This window comes from Diplotaxodon limnothrissa, linkage group LG9 (assembly GCF_057381915.1).
Source record: "Diplotaxodon limnothrissa isolate DT_005_m linkage group LG9, D_limnothrissa_male_GT1.1, whole genome shotgun sequence".
Lineage (NCBI taxonomy): Eukaryota > Metazoa > Chordata > Actinopteri > Cichliformes > Cichlidae > Diplotaxodon > Diplotaxodon limnothrissa.
The window spans coordinates 10,679,035-10,701,850 of NC_140604.1; the positions used below are offsets into that span (position 1 = coordinate 10,679,035).

The 22,816-nt window shown below is 42.7% G+C and overlaps 2 non-coding genes and 1 pseudogene across 2 annotated transcripts; all 3 read right to left on the reverse strand.

Annotated features, from left to right (window-relative positions):
* The window catches only part of LOC146625124 (uncharacterized), a 238,552-nt pseudogene that overhangs the window by 64,829 nt on the left and 150,907 nt on the right, over positions 1-22,816 (reverse strand).
* Positions 18,693-18,774, reverse strand: trnas-cga (transfer RNA serine (anticodon CGA)). Its single transcript has one exon. It is a non-coding gene; the product is annotated as a tRNA-Ser (tRNA).
* On the reverse strand, positions 19,350-19,421 carry trnag-ucc (transfer RNA glycine (anticodon UCC)). Its single transcript has one exon. It is a non-coding gene; the product is annotated as a tRNA-Gly (tRNA).

Sequence of the window (22,816 nt, forward strand, 5' to 3'; positions counted from 1 at the left end):
TTGGTGGTTCTTTGTGTCCGGGGATGCGCGTCCAGGTACACACCGGTTCACTCCTTGGCGGCCGCTTATCGGGGCCTGGAGCCTGGGGCTCGCTCGGGCCACTTCGGAGGTGGGGGTGCCCCCGGCCTCTCGGCCTGGGGCTCGGTCACTCAGGCACGGCTGGCTGCCGGCGGAGCTCACGGGCGCGTCACTGCAACTCCTCCTGGCTTCTGCTCCGCGGCTGCTGAGTGAGCCCTCATCTGGGACTCTCCTCAGCTCTTTCTGGGACAGTGGCGCGGCTGCCCCTCTGTTGGTCTTCCTTGGTCTGTTGTGTTCTGGGGGCCTCTGGATGTCTGGAGTTTTGATCTCCTCCATACCTGCTTCATGCCCTGGAGGACGGGGCTGTGGCCCCCCCACACCCTCTAGCAGATCATTACATGAAGGAACCTTTTTAAAAAACAAGCGCGTCCATGCTCACAGGTGCTCACACACACAAACTTCACCCTTTTTGGCTCCTACCTCAAAGCACACTGTGTTCTGTTGATCTTATGTGCTGCACAATAATGTTTAATATTTAGTATTTACTGTCATATTCCCATATATCATTGTGATGTTGTTTATTCTATTACTCTTGTTCTCTTCTGCTTGTTTTCTTTTTTCTTTCTCAACAGGTGATCCAGGTGATTAATAGATGCATTTTTTTCCCTTTTTTTTTTCTATGGCTTTGTGTCCAGATATCAGCGCTCACCTGGCTGGTACCAAGAAGGTTCAGCAAGTGCTCCCCAGACCTGGAGTCCTGGACAGATTCTTCCCAGACCAGCCTCAAGCTGTGCAGCAGATCCGAGCGACATTGGCTGACCTCTACACTCTAGACATGGTGAGAAAAAGGGCACGGTTTGTTCATTGTTTGGAAAATTTGGCATTAGATAATCCTCACCTGGGTGTTGCTGTTCAGTGTAAGCAATATCATTTGCATTTTATTCCTCTGATTTATTTCTCTGTGGCGTTTATGAACTCGTATTTCTTAGGCTGGCTTTTAAGGAAGGAGAAAAGGTATGTATCAGTTGGCTGGGAAGAAAGATGGAGGTGGAAAGGATGTGCAAGCTATGGGACAAAGTTGCTGAGACTAGGTTAAAAAGAGGTGAGGATCAGTGAGCAGGAGTGTGGCTTTGTGCTGAAAAGAGCACAACAGATTGTTTGGAGAGAAGGTGAAGGAAAGTCAGCTGAAGCAAGACAGTTTGTGGAGTTTGTGTTGGACTGTATGTTATGCTGGGAGCCTGGGGATTAGTGCACTTTGATTCCAAGTTAATACTAACTAGTGTTTCTCACTGGTTTTTGGGTGGTGGAGTAAAAGGGATTGGTTGGTGGCTGTTTCTAATGTTAGCCTTTTCTTGGTTTTCTTACAGGCAGGGTAAAGACATGGTGATGAATGAGTGTGTGGGCCGTCTGCTGAGGACCAAGAGCTCAGGACAGTCAGACGGGGGTGTCGCAGCAGGAGTCACCGTGCTCGACAACCCTCTGCTGTCCTGAGATGTCAGACTCCTGCCTGCACATACAAACCACACTGAAGTCAAAGTTCCACCTGCACCTCCACCTGTTCTTGCAACAGCATGAAAACTGACAGAGGTGAGACAGAAGAAAAGTTCTTGTCTATTTTTTTTTTTTTTTTACTAAGTTAAGGAATTAAGTTAAGAAGAGTGATTAAATAAATAGTTTCTTGCATTTTTGATTTAATGATTGTGTTTAGGATTATTTCAGAAACATGTTTAGAGGATCTTTGTAAGCCTGTATTTACTTTAAAAGAAGGGAAGCACTTCTTCATCCTACAGAAAAGGTGACACATTACAGATGAGTTCATAAAAAGTGTCTCTGTCACTCTTTCAAGGCTCTGTCACTTTTTCTTTTGTACTGGAACAGCATGTTAAAGTAGGCCTAGGCTGACATCTTGTGGCAGTGTGTTGTTACTACAACATATGAAATTGTGTTTCTATTGGAAATATAATTCAGCGCCACTGAGCCGCTCTCTCAGTTACAAACTGAACCTGTTTTGTAGACGTATAAATCACTAAGTACAGTGAAGCTTTTGGTTTTGTAAAAGTGTTTCTTATTCTAAATGCATGTTGATTTTTATCAGGGTGAAGAGCAGTTAGCAGTGCATTCATGGACATCTTTAAACTATTAATTGAAGAATCTTTGGTCATGATGGCATGAACTAGAAGCGTGAGCTCCAGGTGAGACTGCACAGAACAACAAGTGTCCTTAAACTGCATCAACTGATGACGTCTTACAATTTTATTCCACTGTGTGTTTTTATCATTGAATGTTTCTGTCTTTGTGTACATGTAATGCAGACACTAAAGCTGAGCCAGAACTTCATGCTGAAGAGAAGGATTCTTTTAAAATGCATGGGGGAGCAAGCGAGTCAGATACCAAGGGCACAAAGATGAAGCAGGTCTGATCGGAAACCGTTTATTTCCAGGCCAGGGAGCACAAATAAAAACACCCTTAAAAGGTTCCCTCCTGCTCAACCGCGTCACTCCCTACGGAGAGAAGATCTACATGACCTTATCTGCGTATCTGGAGGTCAGCCGCTGCTCCGCCGTGTTGTACCTGTTTGTACGTGTTTTTAAGTCTCTTGATGTCATCGTGTCTAACACACACCCTTTATCTCCTCTCTGCAGCTGGACCATTGCATCCAGCCTGCCATTATCACCAAAGACATCTGCACGGTCTTTTACTCCCGAGACGCCAAGATTTCCCCACCCCGTTCTCTCAAGAACCTCTTTGGGACTGGATACTCCAAAACTCCTGACTGGTAAATCTGGGCTGCTGCACTGTGGCCATCTCTGTTTCACAATCAAAGATATCTGCCCTGTTACAAAGTTTCCTTGTTCAAAACTTCTGCTTCATTATAGCAACCGAGTGACTGGGATCTACGAGCTGAGCTTGTGTAAGATGTCTGACACTGGAAGCCCAGGTGAGCGGCCATGAAACATGTTTAAAGAACGGCAGCTGTTTTATCATAATTCTGTGGAGAGCTTCATCCTAATGAGGGCTCATGTCCTGAGCAGGGATGCAGAGGAGGAGGAGGAAGGTCCTGGACACATCAGTGGCTTATGTGCGTGGAGAGGAGAACCTGGCCGGCTGGAGGCCCAGAGGAGATAGCCTCATCCTAGAGCACCAGTGGAAGCTGGAGAAGATGGAGCAGCTGCAGGAGGTGGGGCCTTAAAAGATTCATAAAGAAATAAATCTGTTTAATATCGTAGAGGGAAAAATGACTTTTCAACTCAAAGACCAAAGTGCTATTCTAAAAAGTTTTTTCTTAGAGTACAGACTTTACATGACTAACCTCCCCTCTTCTCCCCACCTCACATTCGCCCCCATCTTTCGTCCAGGTGGAAAAGACCCGTCACCTTCTGGGAGAGGCGGCTCCCGTGGGAACAGCTCCCACCACCAAGTCCCTGAGTGAGTCTCTGTCCCCCAGCGTGAGCTCCGGCACTCTGTCCACGTCCACCTCCGCCTCCTCGCAGATCTCCAGCACCACCTTTGAAAGCGTGAGAAGGAGCTGGCCACCAAGGTGAGAAAAACGTGGGCTTAGTGGGCGTTCTTGTTGCTGCCTTCTTCCTTCTCTGCTCGGAGCTGATCGGTCTTGTTCCTGTTGTGTTGTAGTGCCTGCGCCTTCTGACACACACCTTCAATACTGAATACAAGCAGCTGGTGAACAGCATCAGTGACTGCAAGTTGAGAAATAATACAAAGAAATAAAAAAATAGCCTTTCTGTGTCACATCAGGGAGTTCCTATATTGACGTCTACCTCATCCTGCTGTTGTTTCACTTCAGCTTTCTCTCATCTCACCGATCGGACGTGATCCATCCGTGACGAGCTTCAGCAGTGCCACCCTCACCCCTTCCTCTACCTGCCCCTCTCTCTCGGACTCGCGCTGTGGCTCCATGGGCCAGAAGTAAACATATTTTTAGGAACATTGACCTCGATCTGCAAACGGTTATTGACAGGTTATCTATTTGATTCTAACTTGGTGTGATTTGTGTTAAAGGACCCCTGAGAACAGCTCACGTGCCTCCAGTCCCTCCTGCTCAGACTGTGAAAACTTCCCGATGGTTCCCACTCTGGAGACCTCCTACCTTGCGCGGGCTGCAAAGAACGAGTTCCTGAACTTGGTGCCTGATATTGAAGAAATGCGACCAGGGTGAGTAATGCCATATTAACCCAAATACTGTCACTATGACATGTGTCTCACAGACCAAATGTAAGTCGACACTCATGTTCTCTAGTTCAAGCAGAAATGATGTGGATCGATTCAAATTCCTGAGCCTGGATGATTTCAGCTGGAAACAAACCAACTCTGCTTCTTCCTCAGATAATTCAATTCAATTCAATTTTATTTATATAGCGCCAAATCACAACAAAAGTCGCCTCAAGGCGCTTCATAGATACAGAGAAAAACCCAACAATCATATGACCCCCTATGAGCAAGCACTTTGGCGACAGTGGGAAGGAAAAACTCCCCTTTAACAGGAAGAAACCTCCAGCAGAACCAGGCTCAGGGAGGGGCGGGGCCATCTTCTGTGACCGGTTGGGGTGAGAGAAGGAAGACAGGATAAAGACATGCTGTGGAAGAGAGACAGAGGTTAATAACAGATATGATTCAATGCAGAGACGTCTATTAACTCATACTGAGTGAGAAAGGAGACTGGAAAGGAAAAACTCAATGCATCATGGGAATCCCCGGCAGGCTACATCTATTGCAGCATAACTAAGGGAGGATTCAGGGTCACCTGGTCCAGCCCTAAATATATGCTTTACCAAAGAGGAAAGTTTTAAGCCTAATCTTGAAATCTTGTCTTCTGAATCCAAACTGGAAGCTGGTTCCACAGAAGAGGGGCCTGAAAACTGAATGTGTTCACTGACCGGTGTTGCCAGCTTTGGTGGCTCGTCTCCCGCTCGAAGAGGACCAAAAAGAGAACAATACAGTGTTCAGCTGCCTGGCTGTGCTCTACACACACAGCCCTGCTCTGGTACAGTAAAAACCACATTTACATTTGTTTACATTTCCAATGTAGAGGATGAGTTTAGATCACTGTGGTCCAAGCTTGTCGTCAGTTATAGAAACTGGATGTGTTTCCTTACATTTATTTTGTGTTGACAGAAGTCTTTGATTCATATTGATTATTAAAGCGGGCTTTAACCTGTGGAGAAACGCGTGTGTTCTTGCTCCTTCAAACGGTTTTCTTCAGAGATTTCTCACTGTTTGTACACATGCTGAGTGGCTAGTTTTGAAAACACTTACTTTACCTTTACTACTCTGCTCAGAAATGCAACCTGTGACCTTACACAGCCCAAAAACTTATCCTAAAACATAAATTAACAAGGACAGAAGCTTTTTACAAATGCTTCAACAGTGTAATTCTAACAAGGTATGCAATACATCTAATGTCAGTTCAGAGGTATGAAGTGATGACACTTTGACATCACTGAATAAAAGCAGTCTTGTCATAATAAGCTTTGCTGTGGACAGTTGGCGCGTTCATGTTAAACTTTTTCTTACAAATAAAAAAGGTAATCAGATGTTAAGTTTGTTCAGTTTTAGTTGTTCTCATCGTGTTGCTCCTCAGATCTCCCGTTGTCCCTGAGCCTGACTAAAGCTCGGCAGCTTGTTTTCAGGGCATGGCAATGCAGATATGAGCTAAATGTGACACAGCAAAGAAAAATCAGAATCAAGAAACCCTGAGCTGACTTTCATGGCTGCAGACGTGACATTAAGAGCCTCACAGATCAAAAAAGTATGGGATTTAAACTGCTTCTAGACCTGCACACGTCTGTTTCCAGGGCAGGATATCCATTCCAGTGCAGCAGAAGGAGCGGTCAGTGTGGACCTCGGTGCTGTACAGGACCTCCTGGAGCTGCTTGTCTCCTGGCATCTGGGCTTTCACTCGTATCTGAAGGACAAAATAGGAAAATCAAGTTGCTCTCACTGTCACCTGATTTCCACAGACTGCCATCTGACCACATCCCTGCAGTTGGATCCCACCGCCGTACCTCTAGGATGGGTCTTCTTGGTGTCAACCCAAACCACCCTCTCCTTCAGCTCTGAGCTGAATATATACACATGATTGCTTCTTAAAAAACAAACAAAAACAAAAAAACGTCCCCACACGGAGTGAGACTCAGTCTTGGATGCCCAGATCAGCCAGTGTGGTGTCCAAGAAAGGGAAGGGTTGGTTTGCCAAGTTGGGCTGTACCTCGATGGGCAGTGTCACCAACATGGGGATATCCTGCTCCAGTCTGACGCGCAACATCTTGTTGTGGGACCCCGGGAGCTTCCTGTCTGCCGATCCGCCTCTCCGTTGGCCTGCTCCACAGTCGCCGCCTCCTCCAGAGAGCGTTTTGTGTCGTCTGCTGCCAGCTTGACTTGCTGATCTTTATCTCAGGAGGCAGTGGGTTTTTACCCTCTCCCCCTTTGATCCTGTGCGTTATCGTTTAAAACTCGCTATCTGCATCTTTTGGCTCCAGCACGTCTTTATTGTTAGAGTTGTTGCTTGCTGTGTTCTTCTGCAGGGTGCTGATGATTCATTGTTCTGCTTCTTCTGATGGTAAACGCCTCTGGAAAGCCTGAATATGTGAGCGCGTCTGATTCATACAGAGTTCTGCTCTGCCCCCCCGGACTGATATATGCAGCCAGTGTGAATGTGTGTTATGTATCAATCACATGTTAGGTTCATTAGACTGACACAAGGGTGATGCACGGATGTTGGTGTTTTTAGGGCCAAGTGTGAAAGTGGAAGAAAGACAATTTGCAGGTTTCTTTTGAAATGTTAAAAGAATGTTGGAAATTTGATCAGAATACAGTAAAAATGAGAGAAACAGATATTTTTCTCAGATCATTGTGTTAAATTGTCATAATCGCCATGTTCTCTTTAAGACTATCAGCTCTACTCTAAACAACCCTGAAAGCCTCTGCTGACACATGTCATCAGTTCCTTTCTTTCTTTGTAAACAAGGTCAAGTCTGTCAGGTCAGCAATAGAACTTCCTACAGATGACCCATCAGTGTTTATTCCATGACTGTAAACATGTTTCCATTTGTCACTTCAGTCTTTACTCTGAAATACAGGAAATGACATCATGGCTCAAAATCTTTGTCGTTCAAACAATTCTTTATTTAACAATATTTTAACTTTATTTAACAAAATACATTCAATAAAAACTTAAACAACAGAAAACTGATTTTTAATCCAACCACTGAAAAAAAAAGGTAACGACTGAACACAAACAGAAGAACAATTTATAAAGATTAACATTGAACTATAGGAACAGTTTGATTCACAGCCTCATTTGAACTTTAACTTAAACTTAAGGAGAGCCGACCTGAACTCTGTGGAGCCTAATCTCCAGGGTTTTAAGTTGGACTCTGAAACCAGAGGATGTCTCTCTCTCTTCAGATTCACTCTGATCCTGTGATGGGAATGATTTCAGCCCTGCGTGATCGCGCTGATGTTTGCACAGAGCAGATGATGAAGTGAATGTTTTGGCACAGTGGTAACAGTGAAACAGTTTATTAGTAACGTGGGATCGTTTGTGTGCAGAGTATGAACTGAGATTACTGAAGCTCTTGTCACACTGCTCACAGCTGTAGTTTCCTTCCATGTGTGTACGTTCATGCTCGTTACGACTACCTGACTGTGAGAAGCTTTTGTCACAGTGTCTGCACTTGTATGGTTTCGCTCCTGTGTGGACTCGTTTGTGTCTTTTAAGCTGACTTGCAGTGGTGAAGGATGACCCACACTGATCACAGAGGTGCTTCTTGACCCCACTGTGAAAGAGTTCATGTCGTTTTAAGTCAGCTGATGTGGGGAAGCTTCTCCCACATTCTTTGCAGTATTTCAGTTTGTCTCCAGTGTGTTTACGTTGATGTATTTTTAGGCTGGCTTGGTGACTGAAAGTTTTTCCACAGATGTCACAACGAAAGTCTTTCCCACCACCACAGCGATGACAGGGTTGAGAAGTGGATCCATCTGTGTCGCTCTGCTTCTAAACAAAGACACAAAGACAGTGTAAGTCAGTCCTTCAACACTTTTATCCTGGAAGTCGCCTGAAATAAAGAGCATCTCTGCAGACGTCCAATTACATTTTACTGTTTCAATTAACACACTCAGTTTACTGGGCTACAATAACTACAATACTACCACCATAATACTACAGCAATACTTATTTAATATTACAGTAACATCTGACTTACACTTAAATGAAATGAAAACCTGAATAATGGCTCAGAGCTACTCTTCGGTGCAGTAGAAGTGCTAACATGCTAACACGATTTAATGAGCACACTTGTTCCAAACAGTCAGACTGAACTTACAAGAATAAAATAAAAATACAAACCTCACAGTAACTGCACTTGTAGAGTCTCTTTCTGGTGTGGATCTGTTGGTGTTCTCTCAGGTACTGTGGAGTTTTAAAAGTCTTCTCACACAGGTCACATTGATAAGGTCTCTCCTCAGTGTGGGTAAACATGTGGTGTTGTAACTGTGCGTCTGTTGTAAAGTATTTACCACACTGATCACACCAGTACACATCTTCTCCGGAGTGAATGCGTAGGTGTATATTTCGGTACCCTAGCTGGCTGAAGGTTTTTCCACAGATGTCACAGCTGTATGCCTTAACTCCAGAGTGGGTAACTAGATGACTCTGTAAGTGGCTACTTCGAGTAAAAGCTCTGCCACACTGATCACAGCTGTAAGCTTTAACTCCACTGTGGACGACTTGGTGTCTTTTCAGGGAATTCTTCCAGGAAAACGACTTTCCACACAAGTCACAGCTGAACGGTCTCTCTCCAGTGTGGATGAGCTGATGTTGTTTTAGTTTAAACTTCCAGGTAAAATCCTTCCCACACTCGTCACAGGTGTTTTTTTTCTCTCTCTTTCTTCTGTGAGGTTTGTCGGCCTCCTGAGAGCGCTGACTTCTCGGTCCATGTTGGTCCTGCAGTGACAGAGATACAGAGTCAGTGAGTGAAATGCAGTCATTGAACAAACTGAAGCTTCAAACTCCCTCCATTAACACTAGTTTTAAACCTGAAGGTGGAGTGTGGCACCAAACACCACCAGAACCTGAACGACTGCAGGTGCTGATAAGTTGCGGTCGCGGTATTTCAACATCTAGTTAGCAATACAGAAGACGAGCGAGAATAAATGGAGTAATATTTTTTATGTGGCAGGTAATTTCAAATGCAGCGATTCTATCAGCCCAACAAACATCAGTAAACACACAAACTGTTTGTGTGCAGTTTGTCTCACAATGTGATGTAAAGACTGCAGTAAAATCCTCTGCAGGTTAGTGCAGGATAAGCAGGCAAGTTTACTGTAATGTGATGGATTTAAGTAAAGAACAGTGTGTGACTGGTGCACAGTGACTGTGGTGCTCATGTCAGAGTTAGATTACATCAAGTGTAGCAGAGATTAACTTAAACTTAAGCTCATGATGCTGACATTCATTCACTGAGCTCCACCCACATATCAACAGTATAGTGTCTAATATAAAGACAGTGTACTGTCAGTGTAGAGAAAGGAAATCAGCCAGGACAACTCGTGAAACATCTGCTGACATCTGGTTGAATTCACAGAGAGCAGCAGGTCAGCTGATCACAGCCTGCACATTAAAAAAAATCTACTGGAGCTCTCAATAGAAATGATTGTGAGCTGTGACCCTTTTCCCCACACTGAGCCACTACAGCTGATTTTAGGGTTGAATCCTGCTGAATCCCACTTTAACATCTTCCTGCTCATTTTGATGTTTAGAGGCAACGTCACCGTCTAAGATGTAGGCATTGTATACATTGTATACATTATTTCTACATTACATTAATATTGCACAAGGTTCACTTAGTTTAGCATAAAATATACATACTGTATCAGTACTTCAGCTTTTAATGGAGTATTTCTTAACACTAGTATCTGTCACCTTCTGTGTTGAGCTCATTGTTTTCTCTGCAGTGGCTGAGCTGAGTCCAAGTAGCTGAAATTTCCTCTGCTGCTCCGTCAGACTCTTCTCCTCCTCCTGATCAGCTGGGACACAAAACAGAACTTTGTTAAGCTCCACACTGCACTGAAGAGTCAAAGTGTCTTATATGTTCATCTGAGAACACACAGAACACATTTTAGCTTCCTTGGGTGGACAACTTGTTTGAAACAAACACAAAAGGTTTGAACACCGATACCAAATTCAGCAGTATGGCACACCAGTACCAGGAGAGCAATTCCTCTTTAAAATATGCCCTGGCCAAGAAAAAACCCGACAATATACGTGTGCCGTGAGAAATGATAGATAGATAGATAGATAGATAGATAGATAGATAGATAGATAGATAGATAAAATTTATTTCAAACATGCAAATATAATTGAAATAACAACAGAAAAAAATAAAAATAACAAAACTTAAAAATCATCAAGTTTTCATGTAAATATCTATGTCTACAGAATGTGTGTGCTCGAAAAGGAGTAGGATGAAGTTTTCTTGTTCCTACCCCCTTATTTCAAATTTCATTGCTTACAAATCCATATCCAGGATTCAACATTATTTGATCATATATTTAACTATGTACAAGTCTAACACATTGAACATACACAAATAAAACCATTTTCAGCACGTAAACCAGAACAACAACAAACTACATTTTTTACATAAACTAATCACTCTGTTTATAACAGCCGCTTAATCTCTGAGTTTATTTTCTATCTATGTGACAAAAACCTTAATGAAGACTTAAGGTTGGGTTACTCAGGCCTTGATTTATAAAAAATGAGGACACAATGAGACAACTCAGTCACTGAGAGGAAGATTTCCTATATTCATGCAATTTATTATATTTTGAACAATCCTGTGAATTTTTGTATTGATGTACTTGTCTTGATTTCATCTGTATATCCGAGTGGGTGTAGAAATCTGAGCCATCATCTGAGTAAGCCTCATCACAACTTTGCGCTGATAAAGGCAGCTGTGTTTTAGCCTGGAACACATTTATTTTTACATTTCTCATAAATGTATTTCATTATAGCACTTTTACCGCCAACATGTTGGGTCTTTTGGAGCCGGAAGTGACCTTATATGGAAGAAGGGTGGCGCTAGCTAGCTTAGTTAGCAAGCTGCATTCATAAGCTGTGCAGGTGCCACAGAGATGCTAAGTAGCCTTAATAACAGACTAATAAAACAACAGAAACTCTGATTACAATGAGCTCATTTAAAAGCTTTCTTCTAATAAAATTCTTTTCTTCTCTGTGTTTCACAACCTTTTGCTGATATCTTTCTGTAAATTAGTTTAAAGCAGCTTGAGTCAATTTAGTCAGATTTTTTTTTCCAACTTGTTCACAAAAACTTGAGAAGAGACACCGAGGAGAGCAACAGAAAGCCTCATTCAGGAGCTAAACTCAAGATTAACTAGACTCGGATTAATATTAGCTCGGTGCTTACCTTTAAATCAGTCTTGACAATAATCGGAGAGAAAAACGCCATAAAGCGGGAACTCGGCTTCTTCTTCTTCTGCTCTTGTATTTTTTGGCGGTTAAAGCTTTAAGGCGCATTACCGCCACCTGCTGGACTGGACTTTTCATGTCCCAAACATCATCAATTGGGCACAAATTTGTTGGAGTTTCTGTTAATAAAAAAGATGGAATTCAAGGATCTTGTTATTTGGTTTGTTCGTTTTCACCATTTACTCTACAATTTTCTGCCAGTGTATAGCAAACCCCACAGCTCAAATCAATGAAGAATTTAGTATTTTTAACATATTGCTTAAGCTGGAACCAGCAGCTATATAGGCCTAATTTTTAATCCAAACATGTGATAGAGGTTTACCACCAGGAGAAGCAGACTGTAAATAAAAGACTGTGCTACTGAAAACTGTTAGTCTGACTTTGGATTGTAAATATGTTTCCATTTGTCACTTCTGTATTTGTATATGGCTCAAACTATTTGTTATGAAAGCAAAACAAACAAACTGATGTTGTATAAATTGATTCAGGATTATTTACTTCGAGTCCAGAAATCATAGCTGTCTCATCAGATCCAGTTGTGACATTAGCTATAGTTTCCGCGGAGGGTACTTGGTTCTGTATGACAGCACAGCTTTTAGGTTGAATTCAAGCGCTTGAGTACAGCCTGATAATTAGAGGCCTGCAAACTGTTTGCTGATGAACTTTGGAAGTAAAAGTACAGACAGCTATAGAAGACACAGGACACGAGATGGGTTCATTATTTCTTTTGAGTTCCATGTAACAATCCGTAACTCTGTAATTAATGAATGTGCCATTTAATCTTGGCTGCAGCCAAGATTAAATGGCACATTCATTAAATGGCTAAAATGGGTTGGCTGCCGTTCAGCATTTAGCACAAGTCAGCTTTTGATCAGAAAGTTTTCTGGTTTGATCCCTGGCTGCTCCGGTCTGCAGGCGAAATATCCTTGGACAAGATTGTAATCCCAAGCTGCTTTCTGATGCATCCATTGGAGTGTGAATGCTTTATAGAGTTTGTGAAACAGTTGTACGTGTGGTCAGATTGTTTTGTATTTGTGTGTGGATTGAAGCACATGTCTGAGAGCACATCAATCACTGCACATATTTTTTAAAATCTTAGTTTAAATAAAGTTTTTGATTATTTATTATAAAAAAGAGATGATATATATATAATGCAGTGGGCACTCTACCAGCTAACATGTCAGTTAATTTGACACATTGATTTATTTATCATTTCTTTTTCTCTCTCAGCTTTTCAGCTCCATATTTTTGCCATTTCTTCCACACTCAACTCTGTTCTACAAGGTGAGCCCACAGTTAATGTAGGAGAGGGCAGGTGGCATTAAGAGATTTGATTGGGCAATCTAGGGCCCAGTTAGTTCTTCCTTTTGGTGAAAGCTGGGCTCTTCAGTTCAGCATGGTACAGCTCCAAAGATTCTGCAACATCAAACCCTCTGTCTGCTAATGTTACATCACCTGGGCTGAGGCAGTCCAGGTAATTGCAACAGTTTCTTGAAATTAGTTAATTCAGATATAAACAGAGTGACAGTTTACAGATTCAAACATGTCTCAGAGAAAACAGAAAAAAACAGTAAAGCCCAACTCTCCTCTTTGTGATCAGGAAGACAAAATTCAACTTCCTGATCAAGTAGACAAATCATTCAACCAGCTTCTAGAAAAGGAAGATATTCAAAAGTTGAAAGAAATGGAACTCCTAGAAATGCAGGGAAGAAACTTTGAGCTCCAAGCAAAGCTTGATAGAGCACTAGAAAAACTAGTGCTGAAGGACAAAAAGAATCAGGAGCTGCAAGTAAAGCTTGATGAAAGACCGCACACAAATGAAGAGTTTCTTCAAGAAAAAAGGCTACAGGAGATAAAACAGAAGGAAATGGATTTCAAGCTCCAGGACATGGAGAAACACAACAAAGGCTTGCAAATCAAGCTTAATGAAGCTCTGCAAAAAAAATTAAGAACTCCTCCAAGAAAAACAACAACAGGACATGAAGCAGTGCAAACTCCAAGGCATGGAGGAAAAATACAAAGCGCTTCAGGTAAAGCTTGATAAAACACTGAACAAAAATAAAGAGTTGCTTCAAGAACAAAAGCAACAAGAAATTAAACAGAAACAAACGGACTGCAAGCTTGAAGACGTGCAGGAAAAATACACAGCGCTGAAAATAAAACTTGATAAAGCCAGAGGTGGGACCAAGTCATTGTTTTGCAAGTCTCAAGTAAGTCTCAAGTCTTTATCCTCAAGTCTCAAGTCAAGTCTCAAGTAATGTCAGGCAAGTCAGAGTCGAGTCTCAAGTCACTGGTGTAAAAGTCCGAGTAAAGTCACAAGTCTGAAATTTTGAATTTCAAGTCCTTTCGAGTCTTTAAAAAGAAAAAAACAAAAAAATAATGTTGCAGTTATGCTAAATGTAAATATTAGACCATGTAATTTTTAAATCTGTGTTTTTCTCAACACATGACAAAATAGTGAACTTAGAAAATATACACAAATTGTGAAATTGCACCTCTTTAAAATGCAGCTAAATTAAACCTAGCTCCAAGGATAATTTTCACCGACAGTTCTGAGATAAGCTGCATGTTATTCTTGGATGCGGTTGTAGGACCGGTGTCGTGCCAAAGTAGGTATCCCCGACAGAATTTGTTTCCCCTGTGCTGGGAGCATGCAGGAAGTACTGATGTTTTCATTTTGTGAAAAATTAGTATCGTTACATTACCATTCAGTTTGAGGGTTACAACAGAAAATTATATATTTATTGCTCACGGGGTATCAGATGGGATTATTTTAATAAACCATAAACATTTTGGCTAATAACTATTTTTATTCTCCTGTAACTTTATTATATAAAGAGCTAAATCCTCCAAAGTTTCAGGAGAAATGCGTCATAATAAGAAGTGTTTGTGAACGAAAAATCAGCAATGTGGGATACTGTTTGTCCGTGATTTACACAGGGGGAACAAATTGTGGCAGGACCAGCCTGATATTATTTGTATCCCACTATAACTTCGTTGTATAAAGAGCTAAGATCTCAAAAATGTCAGGAGTAGTCAGTCATTATAAGAAGTGTTTGTAAACTAAAAATCAACAATGTGGGATACTGTTTGTCCGTGATTTGGACAGTCCAGCGTGTGCTCCCGACGCAGGGGAAACAAATTCTGTCGGGGATACCTAGTTTGGCACGATAGTAACTTCAGGTCACTGCAACAAGCCCAGGTACAGTTTACCGACGGATGGGTGCAGGACCTTGAAATGCACCGTGTAGAACGAAAGACCATCGTACGTATCATAAGTTTACCAGTCTCACAAATTGTCTTCATAAATACACATTCATTAACCGTTTATTAATAGGACCTTTGAGCTCAACGGTAATTAATTAGCAGTGGAAATAATTTCTGGTACGCGTTACAGAAATGTAGCAGTGACAATAATACTGTATGCTGTAATCGTACTGGACAATTAGTGATACAAAAAACCTGTTTTATCCTGTCAATAAAAGTATATGTTTTTGTCAATGTACCAAAATAACAGAAGCGAAACGCAATATTGTGTCAGGACAATTCACTATTTATGCACAACAAACAAAGGAGCGACAATTTCTGTTCAGCGCCAGACTTGCTTGTAACCTATATCACCAATTATGTTATGAAAATGACGCATTAACTACAACAGCAGACTGACCTTTGTGGGAATGCTTGGAGCAGACTAACCTGTGAGCTGGAGTGTTCTGGGACGTTATATTTGGTCTTTGAATGGCTGCAATCCAGGCCACCCGTCGCCTCTTTGTTACTTCGGAAACATGGCTCGAACAATTTCTCTTCAACAACGTAATCCGATAACAACCGATCTCTTTACCCGTCGGCTTCCCGTGGCTGTCATGCGACCGGCTATTGCAGTTAATAATACAACGGCTTCTTGCCATTTTTGTGTTTCTTTTTTATCGCTGTGATTTCAATTGAAAGCCTGCGTGCGCTAGTACCTCTTGCCACGAGTTCCCAGAATCCTTTGCGGTTTTACCCCTGAATGACGTCACATTTTCAATCTCTATATAATATGTATGTTAAATTTTATATTTGGGGTGAAATATCAAGTCTTTTCAAGTAAACCGGTTCAAGTCCAATTCAAGTCCCAAGTCATTGGTGTAAAAGTCCAAGTCAAGTCACAAGTCTTAGAACATTTTTTCAAGTCAAGTCTAAAGTCATAAAATTAATGACTCGAGTCTGACTCGAGTCCAAGTCATGTGACTCGAGTCCACACCTCTGGTTGTTTATGATCAGTAAAAAATAAAACAAACAGTGGGACACAGAGTTTTCTTAAAAATAAACACATGAAAAAAGTCTTTGGTATATTATCTTAATTGCCTCTAGATGCTCCCAGGGCTAGGACTCAGCTGTCTCCAGCATGGACTGCAGGATGGAAGCAACAACAATAAAGAGGATGATAGAGAGGAGGAAGGCTCTGTGGATGACCTGCAGCTCAATGAGGCCAGTTTGGACAGCAAGGATTAGCAAGGTGATCCCTTCAGTCATCCCCCTGCACAGAGAGGAAGCAACCTATTATGCTACAATATAGTCTTTGTGCCAGCGAGGCTTGTACTTGACGCGTGGCAGTCTTCTGGCAGTAGGTGAGCCAGTCTGAGTGTGGTGCAGCCTAGCAGTGTCAGCGTTCTTTTCAGTCACTGGGCGACAGCGTGCTAGATGAGTGGCATTCCAACTCTTTCCATCACTCAGCAAGAAGGCATTCAAGCCTTTGGCTTTTGTTACTGTTACAGGAGGGGTAAATCTGGGATGTCCTTTGGGAACATGGTGGGGTTTCCTTATCCTCACACTCTCTCCTGGTAGAAAAGAAGGTTTCCGTGCGTGACGCCTACCATCAGTGTAACGTTGCATTTTCAACTGATATTTCTGAACTGAGTGACGTGCAACGTATCCAGTGGAGACACAGCAGGAGGCAAAGGGAGTACATCCAGTATAGTACGCATCTTCCTGCCACACAGGAGTTCTTAGGGAGAGGGAAGTAGAGGGAAGTAGTTGCATGCGGTGTTGCACAGTAAACTTGAAGCCAATCCAGCACAGTCGCCTTCCATGGTTTCGACTGCTGGATTGATGTCTGGATACAGGTGCGGAGGGCACGATGAAACCGTTCGATTGCTCCGTTTGCAGCTGGGTAGTAGACAGATGTTCTGCTGTGGGAGATGCCTCTATTCTGGAGGAATGAGGTGAACATTACAGAGGTGAACTGTGCACCATTGTCAGTTATGATGTTCTCTGGGTTGCCATGACGACTAAAGACAGATGAGAGGAACTGAATGACATCATCAGTAGTAGCATAAGGTGAAAAGGCAAGCTCAGGCCATTTGGAGTAGTAGTCAGTCAATGTTATGACGTATCTACAAGCAGGTATTGCAGTATCAAAAGGCCCAACAATGTCAAGACCAAGTTTTTTCCACGGTCCATCAGGCAGTGGGACGGGTTGGAGAGGAGCAGGATTAGTATGTGCAGTTTTGTAATTGGACTGGCAAAGGAGGCATGAGGTTATGGCAGACTGAACTTGTGAGTCCATTTTTGGCCACCAGTAGAGATCTCTTAATCTTTGTTTTGTGCGCACAATGGTGACTTTCATGTGCCAGTGCAATCAGTTTAGGTCTCACTGAAAGTGGTGCAATGAGCCTTGAGCCTCTGAGAACATAATCACTTAGGGTTGAGAGTTCATTACGGATTTTGTAGTAAGGTGCAAGCGTGACATCAAGTGCTTTGATTGAGGCAGGCCAGCCACTTTGTATTTGTGAACGCAAAGCAACCAGTTCAGGGCAAGTTGAACAGGCAGAGTCAAAGTCCGCAACTGGAAGTGAGGACATGGCAGCAGAAACTTGGGCTACCATTTCATGATCTGAATCTGATGTGGAATGGGAAGAAACGGGCAGGGGCAGGCGAGAGAGACAGTCAGCTGTATAGTTCTGAGAACCTGGGCGGTAAATAACATCATAGTCAAAACACAGGAGGCGGGCAGACCAGCGGGCGATGCGCATGCCAACCCTATTAAACCCTTTGGTGCTCAGCAGCGTTGTCAGAGCTTGGTGGTCTGTCCGCAGAGTGAAACGTCGGCCCCACAAATACGTTCTCCATTTCTCTGCAGCCCACACACAAGCATAAGCTTCTTTTTCAACAGTTGAGTACTTTTGATCTGTTGCAGGCAGTGTGCAGGTAGCAAACGCCACAGGTTTTTCTGTGCCATCAGGTTGCACTTGAGCAAATACAGCACCAAGCCCATAGTCACTTGCATCAGTAGAGATCACAACACGCAAGGCAGGGTCAAACAGTGCCAGTGCAGGACTATTCACCAGGAGTTTTTTTACTTCTTCAAAGCTCGCTTGTGCACCTGAAGTCCATGTGAAAGTGTTCTTGTCGTTAGCACAGGCACACATAGGGGCTACAACAGTTGCAAAGTTTGGCAAAACTTGGAGTACCATGACACCAAGTCCAAGAAGGATCTCAAACTGAGGGAACTGGGGAGGATTAAAGGGGCAGCACAGCAGCGTTTTGGAAAACAGTGTAAAGGCTTTTCAGGAAGCTTTTAGGACGCTGTGAAAATACTGAATTTGAATAGTGGAGGCTAGAAGTAGTGAATGTATCCTTCCTCTCTATCATTAGATGGAGAGAGTGTACAAAGGCCGGCATAGTGGGTCTGTGGCCACTCTTGCTTGCACTTTTGCGTGTCCGTCAGCCAGCTGTGGAGAAGAGCAAAGTTTTTACATGCAAAGAGCTGAAGTGAAAAGCAGTGTTCCAAACAATGAAATGTGTCCACTCTTTGTGCTTTTCATGCAGTAATGTTTGATGTTTGAAGCTATTTCTGCTGTTGTCCCATTCCCGGTGAAATCCGCTGTCCCTCCAATCCCGATCCTCTTGCAAAGCAATCAGCATTTGTCAGACGCATCAGTCATTGGCGGTACTCAGACAGGATCCTGGATGACTACACGTCTGGGGTGGCTAAGAGAGCAATTGAAGGATGCCATGTTTACTGAATATGTGCCTAATTTTGTCAGGACATAGCTGGGTCCATTGCTTCTGCGTGCTCTATTTTCACAAGCAAAGGCCTGGCTCTTTCTCCTGGCACCTTCTCAGGTGAACTCCATGCCGTGGCTTCTTCTCAAATCAACGTCTGGACTGCCGCAAAACAGCTGACCGTTGTCGACAGGATTCGAACCTGTGCGGGGAGACCCCAATGGATTTCGAGTCCATCGCCTTGACCGCTCGGCCACAACAACCACATTTGGTTTTGGAGCTACATACTTGAAAGACATACGTCTTCCAAGTCCTACGCCACACGTCTTTCAAGTAGGATGTGCACAACAACGGCCACGCTGGATTGTAAATGCGGTAGCTGCATGACTTTGGTGAGAAAGCTTGTGGTTTTGCAGTTCCGTGAGATTGGTGCAGCACAGCTGCGGTTGAAGCTAGCTGGCTGACATTAGCTTGCTTGTTTGCATGAACAGTAACACACACAGCTGATGATTTTGCCACCGCAAAGAGCTGATCAGTACATGGTTAGTAAAATGTTATCTTCATTCCAAACATTCAGCACAATATTTAAAGTGGGACTGGGTGTCTTTATGAAGAAGTAGCGTGTCCAATCACAGTTTCATGTAAGAAGGTATATGTATGAAGTGATGAGAACTCAAAGCCTGTGTGAACAGTGTCTTTCCACAGCAAACGGTAGCAGCGAGGCCGATGAAGAATGCACCTGGCCTGACATTGTAAGCCTTTGCAGAAAGAGCGGAGAACGTTTTTACTGTAAAACAGTACGCAGCCCACATGCTTGAACAGCACTGCGAGAAGCAACTGCGATGGCCGGGAATCGAACCCGGGTCAACTGCTTGGAAGGCAGCTATGCTCGCCACTATACCACCATCGCTGTGAAAAACTGCAACATCACTGAGTCATTGTCCGGCTTATGAAGCTTTCAGGACAATTAACAAGGTGGGCATTGTGATTACTCGCTTGTCAGGTTCTAAACTGGTCAAAAGGTAGATCACTAAAAAGACTAGTGCTCTCATGCAACTGCACATTTAATCTCATCAGCTAAGCTTCTTTGCTACTCAAGTGTGGCCTCTCACGCATTTAAACTCTTGTGTGATTTTTAGCACCTTGAGAGTCGCAATGGTCACGCGAGTTCTTCAGGTCACAGCAGACAAGGTGCGAATAGGTGTGAATCTGTCTTGGGACGAATCTGGGACGAGGACGTCTTTGGCTCCTCTCTCAAGTTATTGGACTTTGGCAAAAAGGTTTCACGCTTAATTAAAAAATGAGAGCAAGTGTCTGTGTCCCGAATACAAAGTGGGAGCTGGTTCCACAGAGAGGGGCCTGAAAAGTGATGGCTCTGCCTTCCATTGTACTTTTAAATCCCCTCGGAAGACAGCAGTCTGAGAGCAAAGCACTCTGTTGGGATGATATGGCACTGTGAGATCTTGTAGACAAAATTGGGGGTGATTATTCAAGACCTTGTGTGTGTGAGGGCAAGTATTTGGATTTTTATTTGGGATTTAATTGGGAGCCAATGAAGAGAGAAGTCCATATGGGGGAAATATACTCTCTCCTTCCAGTCCCTGACTGTGCTCTGGATGCAGCGTTTTGGAAAATAGTGTAAAGGCTTTTCAGGAAGCTTTTAGGACACTGTGAAAATACTCAATTTGAATAGTGGAGGCTAGAAGTAGTGAATGTATCCTTCCTCTCTATCATTAGATGGAGAGAGTGTACAAAGGCCGGCATAGTGGGTGTACCAGAGCAGGGCTGTGTGTAAAGCACAGCCAGGCAGCTGAACACTGTATTGTTCTCTATTTTGTCCTCTTTGAGCGCGAGACAAGCCACCACAGCTGGCAACACCTGTCAGTGAACACATTCAGGATGAAGATGGGAAGTGAGGAAGAACTGCTGTCAGTGCTGGAAGAGCTCGACCCCCTCCCCATCACTGCGCAGTCTCAGCAGCCCTCACCCACCCCTGCCTCTCCTGTAGATGCCTCTCAAACTGCATCAGTTCAACCCCGAGTTGAATTATTCCAAGACCGAGATGAGCCCATCTGTTTTGCTGAAATCCAAGAAGACATGTGGTCAGTGCTTGACTACCTCCCCGTCTCTCAGCAGTCTAATGTGCTCTCCTCTCCTCATTCACACAACTACTCGACTCCTAAACAAAATCTCATCTGTCCTGCTGATTCCCCTCCATCCAAACTGGCGTCCTCCCCTGTTGCATTCACTGAATTGCCGTCAACAACCCCCATCTTTTGCCAACTAATGAAAAACAATAATTTCACTATAGACGATTGGACCGATTTCAATTGAATTAAACTGTTACTCCTGTTATTTCAACATCTGTCTTTGTGTAAATAAATGAAAAAACAAACAAAAGATGCTTCTGTCATAAGTTACAGCAGGATGAAACAACCTTCATGTAGTTCTTGTTTTTAACACTGCAAACCTTCTTTAGTTCTTTTGTTTCCTTTCATATTCAGCACACATCTGTCAGTGTCCACTAACTGTCAGGGAAAAGCCAGATAAAAACACTGTGGGGTCTTTTGGGACACGTGCTCGTTGGGTTTACTCATAGATATCAGAAATGATCTGTTCTGTATTCAAAGGATACACGAAGGACGTTTGTATTAAATGCAATATAGCGACTGATCATATGCTGCTTTCTTTGGGGGCTTTTCACCACCATGTTACACAAATCCAGTTTCTAACTGAAAAGAAAATCCTTCACCATTTTCTAATCAAATTCCCTGGTTTCCCATGTCAGAGATGTCATGGCTGAAAGGATCATCGCCTATTGAGCTCAAAGCTAAACTCTTGTGTAGGGCCTCTTTCCATGTTGCACCATTCATTTTAAAAAGTCCTGGTAACAAGAGACAGAGGTGACTTGATGTATTACAGTTACTTCCCAATTTACAGAAATGATGTGACTTCTGACATTTTCCTAGCAGGAAATGTGCTACTGTGGGACACTGAAAGAATAAACAGCAAGGCACGTTTTGTTTTAATAACTTTTCTTTACTTCATTTGTATGAACTAGGTTTACCTTACAAAATCTTATACTGTATATAATGTTTTATGTTTAATTCATGTCAATGTCAGCTCGTGTTTACTCGGGTGAGCAGTACCGGCCCACAAAGAGAATGCTCTTGGTGGGTTTATGTCGGATGAAGAAGATGAAGTGATGATCAAAGAACATTTCAAAGCCCACACTGAGAAGTTGTTCAGAAAAAGAAGTTGAACCTGACCAAGATGAAATCCAAAATTGGGAATTAATTGTTTTATTGTATTATTTTTAATGTCACATATGGTGTTGTGTAATCCGTGTATGTATTATGTGTCTCTGCTGATGTGTTTCATGCCTCACTTTCATTTTACTGTAATTAGGCTAGTTTTAAGTTTCTTGAGTATTCTGATAAGGATACTGTGTAGTATGATTTGCAAATGAAGAGGAATCAATTAGTCTTAAATTAATTGACTAAGAGAAATGAAGCGTTGGAAGAATGTTATGTTGATGACTATGAGGTTTCTGGGGTTTATTCAATAGAGCAACAACTGTGTGGGATCTTTATACAAATTCTTATATTCTATTTAGAGCTTGCTTTAAAGTATGTTAGCAAAAAAACAGCGCACGCATTCGTTTTCACGATTTTTGTTCTTCTTTAGTCATTGGGTCTTTTTAGGTGGTACCTCCAGGTACCACAAGGGGGGATGTGGTGGATTTTTGTGTGATATGTATAACTATACACTATATATCTATGTGCACTGAACATATATATTTTAACTTTCATGTAGAGTCTTAAGCACAAGACATTTTGCTTCACCATGGTTTATTAAGGTGGTGCAGTAACAGGGCAGTTAATGCTGCTGAGAGTTCTCCTGCCTAACTCGCTCTCCAGCTAACTAACCTTCCCTAACGTCTTTCATGCAGCACATGTCTGTATCTATTTTTTCTACTCTTTTACAGAGCATCTTTTTGAGTGTCTTGATTTTAATTGGATCTAAAAGGGTTGGATCTCCACATCGTTGGTGGAAGAAGATTATCAGGATGGCTTCAAAATTTGCGACTACAGCCCCTCTTCTGTGGAACCAGCTTCCAGTTTGGATTCGGGAGACAGACACTATCTCTACTTTCAAGATTAGGCTTAAAACTTTCCTCTTTGGTAAAGTATATATTTAGGGCTGGACCAGGTGACCTTGAATCCTCCCTTAGTTATGCTGCAATAGATGTAGGCTGCCGGGGATTCCCATGATGCATTGAGTTTTTCCTTTCCAGTCACCTTT